Genomic DNA, 15,530 nt, shown 5'->3' with positions numbered 1-15,530 from the left:
CGCTGTTCACTGAGAGAATGCTGTCGCGACTGCTCTTGTACAGCCAACAACACGAGTAGAGCACTACGAGGATCGACGGCAGCGCTGGCGAGCGAAGCTGTGTCAGCGGCAGCGCCAGCAGGAGCACGATTATCACAAATATACATAGATAAATATAGTGAGCGGGTTCTATCGCTACGTTACGAATCGCCTGCTGACGCAACAGCTGAGCCAGGGTGACCACTGCGTGCGCGCGCGTATGCTGCCGTCGCTCTAAATGCTACCAGCGAACATAAGCTAGCTACGGGGCGACAGTGTATAGACAGACACAACTAGTGAGAGATAGAAAAATCAGCTATTGCCAGCGTTAGCAGCGTTTCTCCCATCCAATTTGATGGGCAGTGTTTCTGTTATTATCTTTATTGTTGCTGCCATCGTCTGCAGCAGCGGACAATACCAGCGTTGAGCAGCCGCTTAAATTCTGCTGGTGCTGTTGTCGCCGCCGCCGCCGCCATCGTCTGCAGCAGCAGACAATACTAGCGTTGAGTAGCCACTTAAATTCTGCTGCTGTCGCCGCGCCCGCGGCTGACGTTGTTGCTGTGACTGTCGGCCGCTACCGCTGATGCTGTTTCTAGCAAGCATCAAAATAAAACTGCTTGTATGTATACCGCAGACGACAACGACAACTGGTGTTTCTGTCCCCGTCTGTGAGTGTCTGTGTGTGTGTGTTACGTATGACCGTATGCGAGTGTTGGTTGTTGCTAATGAGCACTCAACAGTAGCGCTGGTAGGAGCCGTAGCCCCAAAATCTGCTGACTTGTGGCGGTGTTGATATCATCGTAGTAGCTCGCCTATTAAACGACAAACCGACCGCCCGTTCGGTAGCTCCGTGAATCTGTTACAGCTGCTGTGTCTGTTGGACAGCGACGACGACAGAAGCTGCAGTGCTGTGTGGGTATCGTCTATGTGTATGTGTAAGTCTGTGCGTATCTGAGTGCGGCAGTGCTACTCGCTACCGCTGCTATTGGGATTCTTACTCAGCGGGTGGTGGCAGCGGACAACAACAGCAGCAGCGATTAAAGCAGCAACAGCAAAGCAGCAGCTGCTGCTGCTGCTGCTGTGGTTTGGCGGTCGGTCGGTTAGTTGTCCATTGATGGTAGTCGGTCGTGGTGGAGGCAGGAGCCACAGACAAGCCGGATCGACTGATCATCCATCCGTCGGTCGGTCAGTCGATCGATCGGTCGTTGTCGTCGTCGTGTGAGTGTGAAGACTTAAGAATTGTGTGAATCTGAGTCGACTTTGAAGTCGGTATCTTCGTCCTGCGTCTAGTCGCGGCTGCTTCTGGCGCTATTGGCCAGTGTTTCATGAGTGTGTCTGTGTATATATGTACGGCGGTGAAGTCGGTCCGAGCGAGCGAGCGAGCGACGACGAACCTAAAAAGCAACAACGACAAAACGAAGATGTCCATGGTAGTCACAGTGCTGCCAGCATCAACCTCATTCATAGCGAACTGATACTACTTTGACTACTACAACAAAAATAACAACCGTAACTTCTAACAACATTAGGTTGGTAGTGGATTCTGGCGTCATAGATCGTTGTCGACAATTGCAGTTACTCGTTCTGCCGTTGATTTTTGCACGTATATATTTATATGTATATTCATATACGTATGTATATGTATTGTTGTATAGTGAATGTAAGTCGTTGATTGTCGGTAAAGAGAGAATTAAGCGCTGAGTGGTAGTCTATTATTAAATTATAAAATGTTTGGTACCCGCCACTAATAGAACGGAGCGGAGTGCGATTGAATGTGTCTATACATCAGTGCACGTCAATCTTTTACTATGTGCCATAACATCGGATCATAATCGTATGTTTTGGTAACAATAACAAGAGGTGGTGCTGCTACAACTACTTTTATCACTGTGCACATCGTTGTTTTCATTGAAGTTGATGTGTTTACAGTGAGAGCAGTATTAGAACATTCATTCAGTCCGATGATTAACGTACTGCTTATACAGAGAGACCGTCTCTGGTGGGTTAGGGACAACAACTTTGCGAGCAAAAAAAGTACTGAAAAGCAACAGCGTAAATTCGAAAACCCATCAGCTGGCCAGCGAAATTCTTTTTGTATTGGCAATATTGGCAGTACGAATAATCGACCAGCAGAGAACATAGAAACGTCCACAGATGTGTAAGATCATCAGAGTTCACTGCTCCTTTTCAGGATGGCTCACTCAGTCGATCACCAGATTGCTGCCGGCTCATACTCCCATTCATCCCCTAATGCATCAAAATGACCGTTTGTTTTGAAGTGCCATTCACTATCGCCGATTGCTCGCACAGGAAAATAATATCGTTAAATAATTATAATGAGGAGTCTGCCAGTTTTCGTTTCGTACGCCGTCCCAGCCTAACCCATTTCAGTTGGAAATTATTTGTTATCTACTAATACGGAGCGCAAGGTCTGCCTGTCCATACATAATATGTCAATATTCCACTGGACGAGTGGGACTATGCGATATGAACACTTGTCTTCGCGGGAGTGTCGATCATACGCTGGGAGCCGAGTTGGTTCTGTACAGCATGGGCTATGACAATCTGACGACCGCTGCAGGTCCGACGCTAGAACATAACGATAACGCAGTATTATTGTAGTTTGTTGTATTATTGACCGTGTGTGTACGTGTTAGCGTATCTGTGTTTGTTGGTGTGTGACGGAATACGTATAACTGTGTGTATGTCTCTATGTGTCTGATCACGCTTATTACTCGACTTGTCTCAGACGCTGACATCGAATCGCTTATCTTTTGTGTTTTTTCTTTGTTTTTGTTTTATATTTTGTGTCGCTGTTCATCGATGATACATCGTTTATTGTACGGTAGCAGAGATACCGGAGATTTTGACGCTCGGCCATCGTAATTACATCGCCTGTGCCGCCCATCATCGAGTTCTGCTCTTCCAGCATATCGCATTGCCGGTTCAACGAGCTGGGTTCGTTCTGGCTTATGACACTTATGTTGATATAACGACGACAACGAGCAAACCCTGTTGACCGACACCACACTCACGGGAACTGCATCGACGGAAATACTCCAGAAGTGGGGAGGGGTTTCGTTCAGTTGTTTATTGTTCTTCTGGATTCGTACAGTGGGGTTGTGGTGGTGCGGGGTATCTCAACACATCTTCATCTTTGCCACTGGCTACCACCTCTAGCTATTAGTGTGTACGGTTCAACGCACCTCTGTTTGTTTAGTAAGATAGCCTCGCACTAATTACCATAACGCAAACCTACCGTTGTCCCATCTGCGTGGCACAACAGCCTACTTTTTATTTAGAAGGGTGTGGATTGGTGATGATTTTCATGAAGGAGCGTCGTTGTCGCTTTCAGCGGTTGTGGCCTGCTCGTTTATTAACTCAACTATGCTCATAACTGTTATATACAAGCGTGTTCAGGTAACTAACGCTGGTTCCTACCCGTGGAAAATAACGATGCAATTGCCGCGGCACGTGGAAAACCATAACAGCTAAAAGTGAGAAAAGAACGAGAACGGTCATTATCGGAACCTACCGCGACATCGTGAAAGGCCAAGCAAAGAAAAGGATCGGAAAAAGGAACCAACCAATCTGAACGGCACAGCAATCGGCGACAGCCATAATAGCGCGCGCAGTGTTTATCAACGCATCGATGTATTGCTGTTCTCACATTAAAAAAGCCACTAAATAAAGAAAAGAAGCTTTAGCTGTCATCGTCAGAACAGTGGCCGGTGGCTACGATATTGTCTGCATGCAATATTACTGCCGTTGGGCTTTTACTGGCAATTATACGTAATTCCAACTGTTCAGTAATAAAACACCGCACATGAACCCTCGTTTTGAACTGTCGATAACGATCCTCGTGGCAGCACTGTCCATAGGTGTCTATCTGGTGACCAGTAACTTATGTTACCTCTCCTAGCCTCAAAAGCTTCGAGAACCCGCAAGTAACGAGCTGTGCGCGACCAGATAGACACCTCTGCGAGTGCCTGTAGACCGTCCACTGTAGTCGACATGGTATCCTGTAGCAGGCAAATGGAGACTGGATGCAATATAAAGAATCGACGCTGCGACGTGCTATGAAGCCAAATAGAAGAGTGACGATCTCTAGAAAAGCGCAACTCTAACTAGATACCCCCGGAGTTTTGTGTGTTTGTTCAGTAATAGTTTTCATTGAGGATAACAGCAAAATAGTGCATCACGGAACAGACCGTACTCAACGGATACACACATATTGGAATATGTTCTACCTAAATCGAACCTAACTTAAGCTGGTTTGTCGCAACTGCAACCAAAGACTGTAAGCTCCGTGTCACTGGTATAGGGGCACCGCAGTCTTCGCATCCGCAGCCAAGTGCTGAGATCGGACAAACAGCCAGATCGCCGACATTTTCTGTAATCGGTGAAATCTACGGAAAAACAACCACAATGAGATGACGCCCGGATAGGTGAGTCGTAGTTAACGTCTCGTTACATTCGTATCTTAGCAATAGTAAAGTCGGGTTCTGAGTTGTATGGTGCCTGTAGATGATAACGGTGCCTATTGGCATTTTTTCTCTCGTTCAAAGCTTAACTTTTTAAGAAACCCTCTACGCCTACGGCTGCTTATTTATACGCTACTGTGAATGGTGGCGCAATAGCGGTGAGCGACGGGGTCGTCGGGTCGTTCTGTTGTACCTATTCGAGACACAGTTTATTAGGGTAAGACATGCTTTAAATGACACAGGAGAGGTGATGGTCTGTGACGGCAAGCAATAAGGCAGATGAGATGACACTGAGTTCTCCGCCGAGTTGCCGAGTGGCTCCTGTTTAAAAGACGGGTTCTGCTCATCAGTCAATCGAACAACTTAAATTACCGGTCATGCGCTCATGTGTTAGGTACTCAAATCTTATCTAGTATCATCATCATCAATGTATTGTCCAACGGTTGCGTTTGATCGTGAAGTAAGCCGAATTAATGTTACTCCACCAGGGTAACGCAGGGGTCGGCTGTTCAACATGAATTGTACTATACGGCTCTTTTTCGCTCGACAGGAGAGTCGGAAAGGGGACACCCCGTTGCGCGTTCCATCACAAGCTTGAACGGGGTCACATTTGCCCTGGAATAGGGCGACAAGAGTATTAGCGTTAAGGAGGGCCAGCGTTACAATTGAAACGTTACCATGAAAACAAGCGTGCATATCTAATGGGTATTTAACTAGAATGGATTCGTTTCAACATAAACATTTAGTTAAAAAGCAAAGTCCGTTTTGATCAGCTCTAGATTTACAATCTGCATGTCTTCGGCCAGTCCAGTACTGTGCTCTTATTAATAAAGGCTATGTTAAAATCCATTAAGCTGCATAGCATCGAGAGAACTCTAAGGAAGGTATTTAACATGTTGGAAACCGTCCAGAGCTGACGAAAGCTCCTTCGGGGGTTGCTGCTGCTACTGGAACACTCCTCTTGGCCGCTCCAATTTCCGGTTATTAAGAAAGTTCCACATGCCAGCCAGTTCAGCCCCACGCAAGCGGCATCAATTTCTTTGCCAGCTGTTTTCGTCCCCATCTCAGTCTTCTGCGCAAATGTGTTCAGTATATTATCTATAGAGCCCTTAGAGCTACACTCAGCTCTGCCAGCGGAAGTAATGACAACTCACAATGAAGCTGGGCTCCGTCAACAGCCGGCCACCGAGCTACCGGTAAATTGCATCACAATACTACTACGTTGGACATTAAGAAACAGCCCGTAACGTCACCCAGCACCCATGTGCTGTCGCAGGGGTTGCACCTCTATTCAGTTGCTGTTAACGCTGTTGTTGATGTTCGAGCTGACGTCGGCGCTGTGAGTAACTAGGCTGTTGGTATTGGTGGTCGATCAGAAAATCGGCTGGACAGCAGTGGCGCCGGCGAAGTCTGCAAAGTTGGCTGCGAGGTTGCAGTCCGGTCCTGCCGTCATTTTACTACGAAAGCAGTCGGTGATGTCTATGCTTTGCATTGAACGGATGGTCCATCGACGAACGATTTGCTTGCTTCACAGTCGCTGGTCGACGCAGAGACAGATATACGAACAAATAGATCCAACTATGTGTTTGTTTAGCGCCTAACTTAGCGCTAACCGCTTGCCACTCACTGGATGCATGGCATTCAGTGAATGCGCGGTCATTGGCGTAAGGTGGTTCAAAGTGAGTTTTTTGTTGGTTCAATGTCGGCATCGGACTAGCGTAAGAAAAGCGGCAACAGTTTGGCTCGGTGATGTGACGAGGGTGGTGAACAATAAACAAACGCTGGCGGAAGTGGATCCTTCCGTCGGCGGGCAGCAAAGCTGTAAAGGAGCTCCGCAATAAAACGGCTTACAAAAACAAAATTGCGCAACAACCAATTAGCACACATTTGATCGAAAATGCGTTCACATGCAATGGAAGACTTTGTACAAGTTCTGTGGCAGTTTGTAGTATTTTGTTGACCGCGTGTTGCTCCGCGTGGCTGCGAGTTTTGCGAAGTATAAGTAAGTAAGTTCACCTGTTTCCATTACGCTCAACTGCGAACAGTCTGAGCCCGCGGCTTAAGCCAACCACGATCCCGTGGTCCATTTGCAGTTGCACTCAGCAGTAGAATTAGCATTAGTGACGGCTGCATTCGCTGTCTTAGATAGACAAACCGGAACTTGAACGCTTTTCAAGTCCATGTTGTTCTACGGTGTCACCATAGTATGGAAGGTATCCGACGGTGAATCACCGAGCGAGCGTGAGTGCGTGCGTGAGTCTTGGCGTATGTCAAACGGAATAGGAGACCAGATCCGTACGCAAACGAATGTTTGCGTACAGATCTGGTCTGAAGAACTAGCCTGAAGATTTGGCAAAAATAGAAATAGATTATACTAAATATGCGAGAAATGGAAAAGTATTTGTGCGGATTTAAGATTCGTTAAAAATGAAGTAAACCGCCGCAGATGCTTACTACGAGTGGATTCTGAGATGAACAAGATGTGAATGTTGCCTTTTGTCCGCTAAGCCGTTCGTAGCTGTTGGAAGGTACTGCGTTATCGTAGTTGAGGCAAATTCGCAGCCATGGATTTGCATTTACGATATATCCAAATGAAGAAGCATTTATATAATCAGCCAATCCATGTTAGGTTTTGTAAAGAAATCAAAATAGGAAAACATAATTCTTCTGCTTCTATTTCTTAAAAATGTCGGTTAGTGGTATACGACGACGATGTGCCTGTTAGTAACGGAAGGAGCTGGATGTAAAGGTAATTTGATGGCAAAAAGTACCAGCACCACGTTCAAGGTCGGATTCATTCTCAGCAGCAGCACGGGGGAAAAATACGTTGAAGTACGAATGGGGTACATGAAGTACAAGTGGCTGTCACCTTGTGACATACCAGTTACAAGCCGCCTGCAGCAGTAACCCTCGTTTTTACCATAGCTCGTCGATTTGTTCCGTCCCGACATTTTGTAAAAATATGATTGCTTCCTTACGCTGCAGGGAGATTCAAAAAGTTAATAACTCATCTCTTCGACTCTTTACTATATATCGCCGATATTACCTATATATATATATATATATATATATATATATATATATATATATATATATATATTACTCAATCAGGCATCTACCTGTACCACTTTTTCCAACCTTTTCTTTTATAGATCGGAGCAGAATCGCAGTGAACTTTTCCGATCACACATCACGCTTTCAGGTCTACATCCCAGGCCATCACGCATCATATGCAAAAGGGACTGTTTGTCTGTTTCTAACCCAAAACTGAAGCAAATGTTTTTATACCTTAACATAGTGTTATGGAACATTTTTATCTATGACATTCCGCCATGTAATAACACCATAATTTCGTCACTGTAGAATTATTGAGATTACTGGACGAAAACTTGTGGGAAGTGATCATGCTATCGCTTCGTTGAAACTAAATTAACACCATTAAGAGAAGTCGGCAGAAACCGAACCACATGGTAGACTGATGAGGTAACATCCGGAAAATACGGCGGACGCATTGAAACTGTCTATTCAAGTTCTCTGTGTTTACCGGCAGTCAAAAATGTTTGTGGCCTGACATTGTCATAGTGGACGAAGAGGTCTCTTGTGCTCGGTAGCTTCGGTCGATCTAAAACAATGTCTTGTGTCGATGTTTTTAACTGTTGACATTAGAGGTCTAAATTAATTGTTTTGCCAGGTGGTAGTAATTCATAATACACGATTCTGACGAGTAAAATGAACTCCACAATCTGTGGCAGAGTAATAATCACTTAATTTAGCGCCAATCTGGGCTTTGCCGCAGATTGTCGAGCTGATTTTTTATATACACATTATTGTTATAGGTGATCTGTTTTTCATCACTTGTGATTAACCGCTTGGGAAACGGCTATCGGCGTTTCTGTAGAATTTCGTTGATGGAATTACGACCTAGTATTTTGTTATTGTGTCAATTCGTGTAACATCCAAACATCGAGCGTCCTTTTGTAACCAGCTTTGTTGGCTTACAACTATTTGCTGTAGAATATTTAGGTCCCTAACGATGTGGTGATTAGTGACGTGTCGGTCTTGCTAAGTAGTAGCCGTAGTAACTGAATAATAACTGGTTGACCACTATGTGGAGCATTTTTCATATCAAAAGCTTCAAGATGAAAGGGGCAGAACCATCTTTGGGCCGTTTCTTTCAATAATCATAAACAGCATACATTTCATATGGGCCTGGGCAGTATATAAACCTTTATCATAGGTAAAATAGGACGAGTTCTTGCAGGGATTTCACTCGTTAGATGCCAGGTTTCAAATAAGACCAACGCCGACCCCTCGCGATAATGAGAGATTGTCTTCCTTATTGAGATAGTGACTTTAAAATCATCTGGAAAACCGATCGATACTTTTTCGACAATGTGTTGAATTATGCAAGAAAAATGATTCCGTCATAGAGACTGTGTTCATTGTGTGTTATACAAGTGTTACGATCCTTTTTAGTAATGGCCAATGTAACCATATGCATAATGTTTAAGAACGTGTTGAATGCTTATGCTTGAGATTGTTGTAAGTCTAACTTTGTGATCTCAGGGTGGCAGCGTGGCTATACAGTCTAATACAAATGGCAATACAACCCAAGTATACTGTCTGGGTTGTTTATTGCGCAAATCGATATTTTCTTTACTTTTTCTCCATTGTTATAGATCAGTTTATTCATTTCATGCACATAATGTTCATTTATTGTTTATCCCGATATTGGGCGAAGGAGAATTTGTAGCTAGTGATTATTACCATAATAAATAGCTGGGGGGAGAGGGGGGAGGGGGTACCTGGCATATAGTGTATGCATAACAAGACCGCATATATTGAATGACGGCACGTCAATTCCGATAATTGCTTCAGTACGCAGTTTACTTACAGCAGTATCCAGAATGGCGCGCCTGTGCACATACTTCCTGGCATACCTTGTTCTTGTTGTCTTCGGGAATATATCAATTAGACATCTCACCCACAGTGCCGAACGCTAATGCATAAACTCAGTGGGGTCCTGCTGGTTTAAGCCAGGGTAAAGCTTTTCTTTAAACGAACAAAACGCAATGTTCATGTAGAAACTCGGATGTGATAGTAGCAGGCATCCGTTGATTTCGTCGTCGGTGAGTCCCGTCTTGAAACGATTCGTCGTTGTCTCATCGTTAATGAGTCTGTGTCCTCCTCAAAGGCGATGGCATCATTTGGTTTCGTTGACAGGCCTGGGCGGTCAAGAGAAACGTGTCAACGGAAGGCGCGGCGCCAGACACTCGCTCGTTCGCACACTACAATAGTTACTGCACAAAATAGCATTGTTTCGTTGTACTGTCAGCTGTGGCGGCAAAAGTGGTTCCAGCAGTAACGCACTGCAAGCTGCCGGCAGATCCCTTACCGCAGACTAAGCGCACATATGGCGCACGGCAAAAAATTACTATTATTGTTGCTACTTTTGTCCGTATGGCTGTTGTTATTGTTGTTGCTGTTGTTGTTGTTTCTTGTTCCTGACGTTGTCACTTGCTGTCTCCGTAGCCAGCAAGCGATATCTTGCGTTGTTCTTGTCTTTGTTGCGAATCGACACAACTACCCAGCTGGTCCATGCGCGTCTTTTTCTTGATGACGGGGAACGCCGCTACTTATGACGTCGCTTTCACCATAGTAGGTAAATATCTCTACAACTACGACGGTTACCGCTTGCATTAATGCTGTTATTCAAATTGGGTTGGTGTATGTTTTCTCTTATTGTGCAGATTTTCACTCGCTGATTCACTGGTTGCTTCTACCTCGCACGCGTTTTACCCCTCACCGCCCCCCGCTTCCTCTTTCTCTCTTGGGTTTTGTTCAAATCAGAAATGCGATCGCAGCGGCAATGACGGCGGCGGCGGCGGCAGCAGTAGCAGGGGCGGTTGTCTTATACCCCAGTGCTAAGATAAAGGAGCAGCAAATTCGGTTTCCGTTCACGTTTTGTGCGCAGTAGCCGAGACTCGCTCGTTCGTTTCGCTCTAAGTTGTCATTGGACCGTATTTACTGTTAGTTTGAAAAGCCATAGTTATTGTGGTTGATGCTGATTTATCTGCCGATGATGGAACGGTCACTGTTGTCTAATTCCGCGGTCGTCACTGGCCAAAAAATAACAAAATCTATAAATCCGCTAATTGCAACGCGCATGTACTTAGTAGTATGCGAGCATGGAAATATTAATGCTTGTCGTCCCATCAGTAGCCAGCTAACGGTGTTATCTGTTGCGCTTCTTCTTTTATATGTATTTTTTGGTTTTGTTTAATATTTTTACTTCTTTTCTTTTATTATATTTTATATTTATTATATATTCAGTTTATAGACTGAACCTTATGCCTTGGCTTCTGGAACAACTATAATATTAAGTATTGGGACCGAAAGCGACAGTCACTCGTGATTATCTCTGGTAAATTTTTCTCTTACTGATTTTATTTGGAAGTGACGAATTCCTTTTTCTAGTGAGGAGTTAATTAAAACTTGTAGAGCGAAAGTAACAGATAATTTTTGTACTATACATTGTTAGGCGACGTCTATACTTTATCGAATGTTGTGGACTTTATATGTGCTATGTTGTATGAACGTATGTTTAAAACGTATATATATTTGGCTTTTACAAACGAATCCGGCTGACTTTGGCATTGAATAACTTTTTAACGATGCTACCGCTAGTAGACGCTAGTTGACTAGTTGAGACTCCAGTTAAGTTTATTCCAGGAACAAAAAGTTAAAAAAGACATCTTTTAGTTTCGAAAAGTGACGCTCAATAATTGGCATTTGACACGTAACGTGTTGCAGAATTGTGATCTCAATCTGAAAATACGTTGGTTTGAACTCGGTGGTTCTCCCAATCGAAGTCCTTAGTGATTACGGGGCCTTCTATACCCTAAAAACAGCATTTGGTGAGCAAGCATATCCCACTATCGATTTACTTTGAAAAGCCATAGATACAGAAATTACGTATAAGAAAGCGAGTGGTAGGTATATAGCTGCCCAAAAATCATCAAAGCGCTGGGATAAGTGTGTAAAAAACAGAGATAATTTTAACATGTGTGGTAGGGCATGGGTTCGCTGATCAAAGCAGAATCTTGAGGGCGCTACAACGTGTTTGTGGTAAACCAGGTCATCCAGGTGCACCACCATTGGTATTTGGAGGTCCACCCGATGTACTGATCCCTTTTCCCGTTCGTCATAAATGGTCATTGCACATAGCAAGCTTTCATGCCTTTTTCTAACTATTTTATGTTTAATATGTATACTGTGTGTAGCTAACGGAGTTGCTTTCGAAATAGAAAAAGGGTGAAATCGATTTTATCAATAAGGATCTATTTCGAAGCTGTCTGCCTTGGATGAAGTTGTTCATGCTCTAATTAATTCAAGCCTTGCGATGTATTGATGACCGGTTGTTAAAGCGTGGGTTACCATCTTGAAGTGCTTTAAGCTAGAAGAAGCGACAAGCGAAAGGCTTCCTTTCATCGTAATGTTTTTTTATTCTGCTGATGCACAATCATGTCGTCCAATAACCTGGTCCTCGTTGAAGATAAAAACGACTTACAGCTTTCTGGCTCGTATGACATGGCGTCTGAGTTTGGCGTCCGCCTGCATAGTAACTACTAGTCTAATTTGTGGTGGTGTATTTTTTGTAGAGCATCTTGCTGGTGAACTGCGATTCCTATTTACTTTTATCGTCGTTATCAAAATCATTTATTGAGTGGAAAAACATTTCTAAGCTTTTTATCAGATCGTGGCTGATGCTTTGACTGATGGTATGCTCCATCCGCTTAGCGATAAGATGATCGGGATTCATTAAATATACGTGACTGGATTGTAGTGCTCGACTGTCACGTTCTTCAGGATTTTGTGTTGGATCAGTTACTAAATTCATTTGACGATATTTTTCATCGGCAGTTATAAATGTGCGTGTATGCGTCTTGGTAATGTGGACCCGGCTGTGGTGGACGACGATACAGAAAAAGACGTATCCAAATTTCTGGTACTTGGTTGACAATGCGTAGTGAGCGCATGTTGATTTGCAAATAGCGGACTAAGCTAGTTTAATTGGAGACGTGACTAGATCTAGTCTAATCCTACTGAAACAATAGCTAAATTAGCTATTTTTTTCCAGAAATTTCTTTTTAGGTGTTTCCGAAGGCATTGGCGTTTTGAGGGCAGGATGTAAATTTTGCGGATCAGCGGACACTATTAACCAAAATGGAGTTGTGCAATATAGCCCGAACAAGCATAACGTTCATTTTGGCTTGGCCAGCCAGTAACCACGACATTACGTTCGCAATATCATACTAATTACCGTTTAGTTAATGGAAATGATTTAAATTACGTTCACAGAATAGACGTCATTTTTGTAAGTTTACTGAAGTTTGTTTAAAGGCAATTTATCATTTTCGTTAATTCATCGTTATGTAATTATTAAATATGTGTTGCATATGCAATATTCAATAGAACGGCTAATATAATGTAGAGCGACGAAGCGATACTGGTGCATGTGTCGAGGTTACATGAGTGTGCTACAATGAGACAACAGTAAAATAGTTTCAGCAGCACATAGATACAATAGGTACATGGAACAGAATGCATGTGCCGTCTATGTGCGTTTTGAACTGCTACGATCAGCTTGCGACATGTCGTATTGTGTTGCTCTAGGCTAATGCTGATGTTTCCGTCTTGAGGCGCGAAGCTGGCAAGCACAAATAAATAAAGCAAAAGCAGTCTACAGATCAATTCGGCTGTCTTCCGATACCAATGGCGTACCTGTGTGGCCGCGTCGGTTCCTTTCCGCAGGCTACTTATATCGATGGAGAGCGTTAGCCGACGATGGAATTAATCGTATAGAGGGCAGTGATGCCTGCAACAGTATTAATAACAAGAACAGCCATGCAAGGGGTGACAACAGTAACTAGCTCGAATGACCGAGAACATCACCTAGTGGGGACTAGGGCTGTATTAGATGACGGCGCCCTTAACAGCGACAAAGTCTCAGCAGCTAGTACTGCGGAAGGGAATTTCGCGAGTGGTTTCTTACGAAATGTAACCATAATTTCTCTGTTGCCGGCTGTTAATGATGAGCGTCAGCGAGACAGGCAGGCAGTAACTTCTAGATAGCTTAGGAACAAATTAAACAAGGCTAAAAACATAACAAATGATATGCTGCATATACTAGTGGCCGGTGCTCATTACAGATGGAGGCTTGACACGACAAGCTGCCTTGTTTGATACGTCAGCTTGTGCATGTTTCGAATTTCACGTCTGGTATCGCCGTTAGACATTCTATCAGCCGGCTGGCTCCCAACACGAAACGAAATGTGTCTATATCCGGGTTTAGAACTGCGCTACAACGCGGCTGTAAGACTAGCAGGCAAATAAGCTATCACGGCGACGAACATCAGCCTAAAGGGTTTCAAAAGTACGTCTGAACTTGACAAGACAAAATTCATTGAGAAATACCCTCGCAGTATAAAATGCAGATTCATTGCAGGCAGTACAGGAATAGTATGGAGAGAAATGCCTTTTATAAGTCTACGTAATTAAAGAACAGGAATCCGTCCGGAGGTAGGTTACTTTCAGGAGCAAGCCGACCAGATAGCAAAGCAACATCGAGCCACTATCGCGTTCCATATTGTCACCATTCGTTACCGTAAAATGCTTCGAAGCGGTAACCACATCGATCCAATGACCGTTGAGCCACCAGTCAATTGTCGCAGTAGTGTGAAGAGTATAGCGACTATATGTGCTATAAGCGGCATGTACCTATACACTCAATATATACATATTGTCAACGTTTCGGACGAGTGTGCTCGCCGAGAGCTTTTCGGAGCGTCGCGACTTGAAGACAACGTTATTTGCATTTGAAGGAAGGCTTCATTCTACAGCGGCGGAACTACCACAGATGCTGACTACTAACGTAAGCATTTGTGGCTGTGGTAGAAAGGCGTACACTGACGGAAACTTTCCGGTTCTAGTAGACGCATGTTCTATGCATTTTACAAGATATTATCGTGTCCGCATCAATATGGCATTTGCTAGCTGCTCCAACGACTAAGTACCACGACGGATCGTAGCGTGGATTCTTGCCATGCGCTTGGACAGGTTTCCAGTATTAGTGTCTGGCTACGGTTACAAAAATATTGATAAAACAGTTAATGAAACGAATTGTCTGTTTACATAACAGATTCATATACGTACTACAATATATTCGTAACAAAAGGCAAAAATAACAGTTGTCGCTCCGACTAGACTAATTATGAGGGAAACGGGCACACATTGCCGCTTGCTATTCCGGTGACAGAACCTTAAAAAACCACCCTTCAGTCATCATTGAGTTTAGGTATATTGATTTCGATTTTAACGTTCTAATTAGGCGCATCTCAGTAAACCGGACCAAGACATGACATAACCGTAACCACCGTTAGTTGCAGATAAACAATTTCGGATATTATTGTCTGGAGTTTATTTACGCTTGGTGTCGGGTCTATCCTGAATTCTCTCGTCTATTTAATGCAGTAACCTATTCATGTTGTTTTTAATTATGAATATAGGAAAAGGAATATCTGCAACAATAATAATGCTAATTATTATTATATCATGCATACAGCATATAAGGTACATACATTACTTATATGAATGAATTGGAGATATAGCATTAAAAAGTCATAAAGCTGGCCGAAAAGTTTTCATCAAAGAGCTTCCGAAGGATGAAATTAGCGCCTGCCTCTGGTGAGCGACATCGCCTATGCAATTATATATTTGCGCCTTAACCACTGCCTAGATTACGACAGCAAGGTTCGCAGAGGTGTCTTTAGCTATTCCATGGGGGTAGATCAGATAGATTGGTGCTGGGGCCAAGTCAAGCAATATAAATTCGAATCGAAATTCGAATAATTTTATCCGTTTTATCCTAAACTTACGTATAAACCTTCGAAATTAAATTGCTCAAAAACTTTCCGTTGCAACAGTTGTGGTGGGTGAGGCTGCACAAAGATACTATTTACCTATATA

The 15,530-nt window shown here is 43.6% G+C and overlaps 1 long non-coding RNA gene across 1 annotated transcript; it reads left to right on the top strand.

Annotated features, from left to right (window-relative positions):
- The first annotated feature begins 1,408 nt into the window (after positions 1-1,408).
- On the top strand, positions 1,409-15,494 carry LOC147754845 (uncharacterized). The gene is made up of 3 exons (XR_015330089.1): positions 1,409-1,547; positions 2,868-4,466; positions 12,643-15,494. It is a non-coding gene; the product is annotated as an uncharacterized LOC147754845 (long non-coding RNA).
- Positions 15,495-15,530: the final 36 nt, after the last annotated feature.

This window comes from Varroa destructor, unplaced genomic scaffold, assembly GCF_002443255.2.
Source record: "Varroa destructor unplaced genomic scaffold, Vdes_3.0 BEIS01000006.1, whole genome shotgun sequence".
Classification (NCBI taxonomy): Eukaryota; Metazoa; Arthropoda; class Arachnida; order Mesostigmata; family Varroidae; genus Varroa; species Varroa destructor.
The sequence above is the reverse complement of the archived record's forward strand: the minus strand, read 5'-3'. Positions and strand labels throughout refer to the sequence as shown.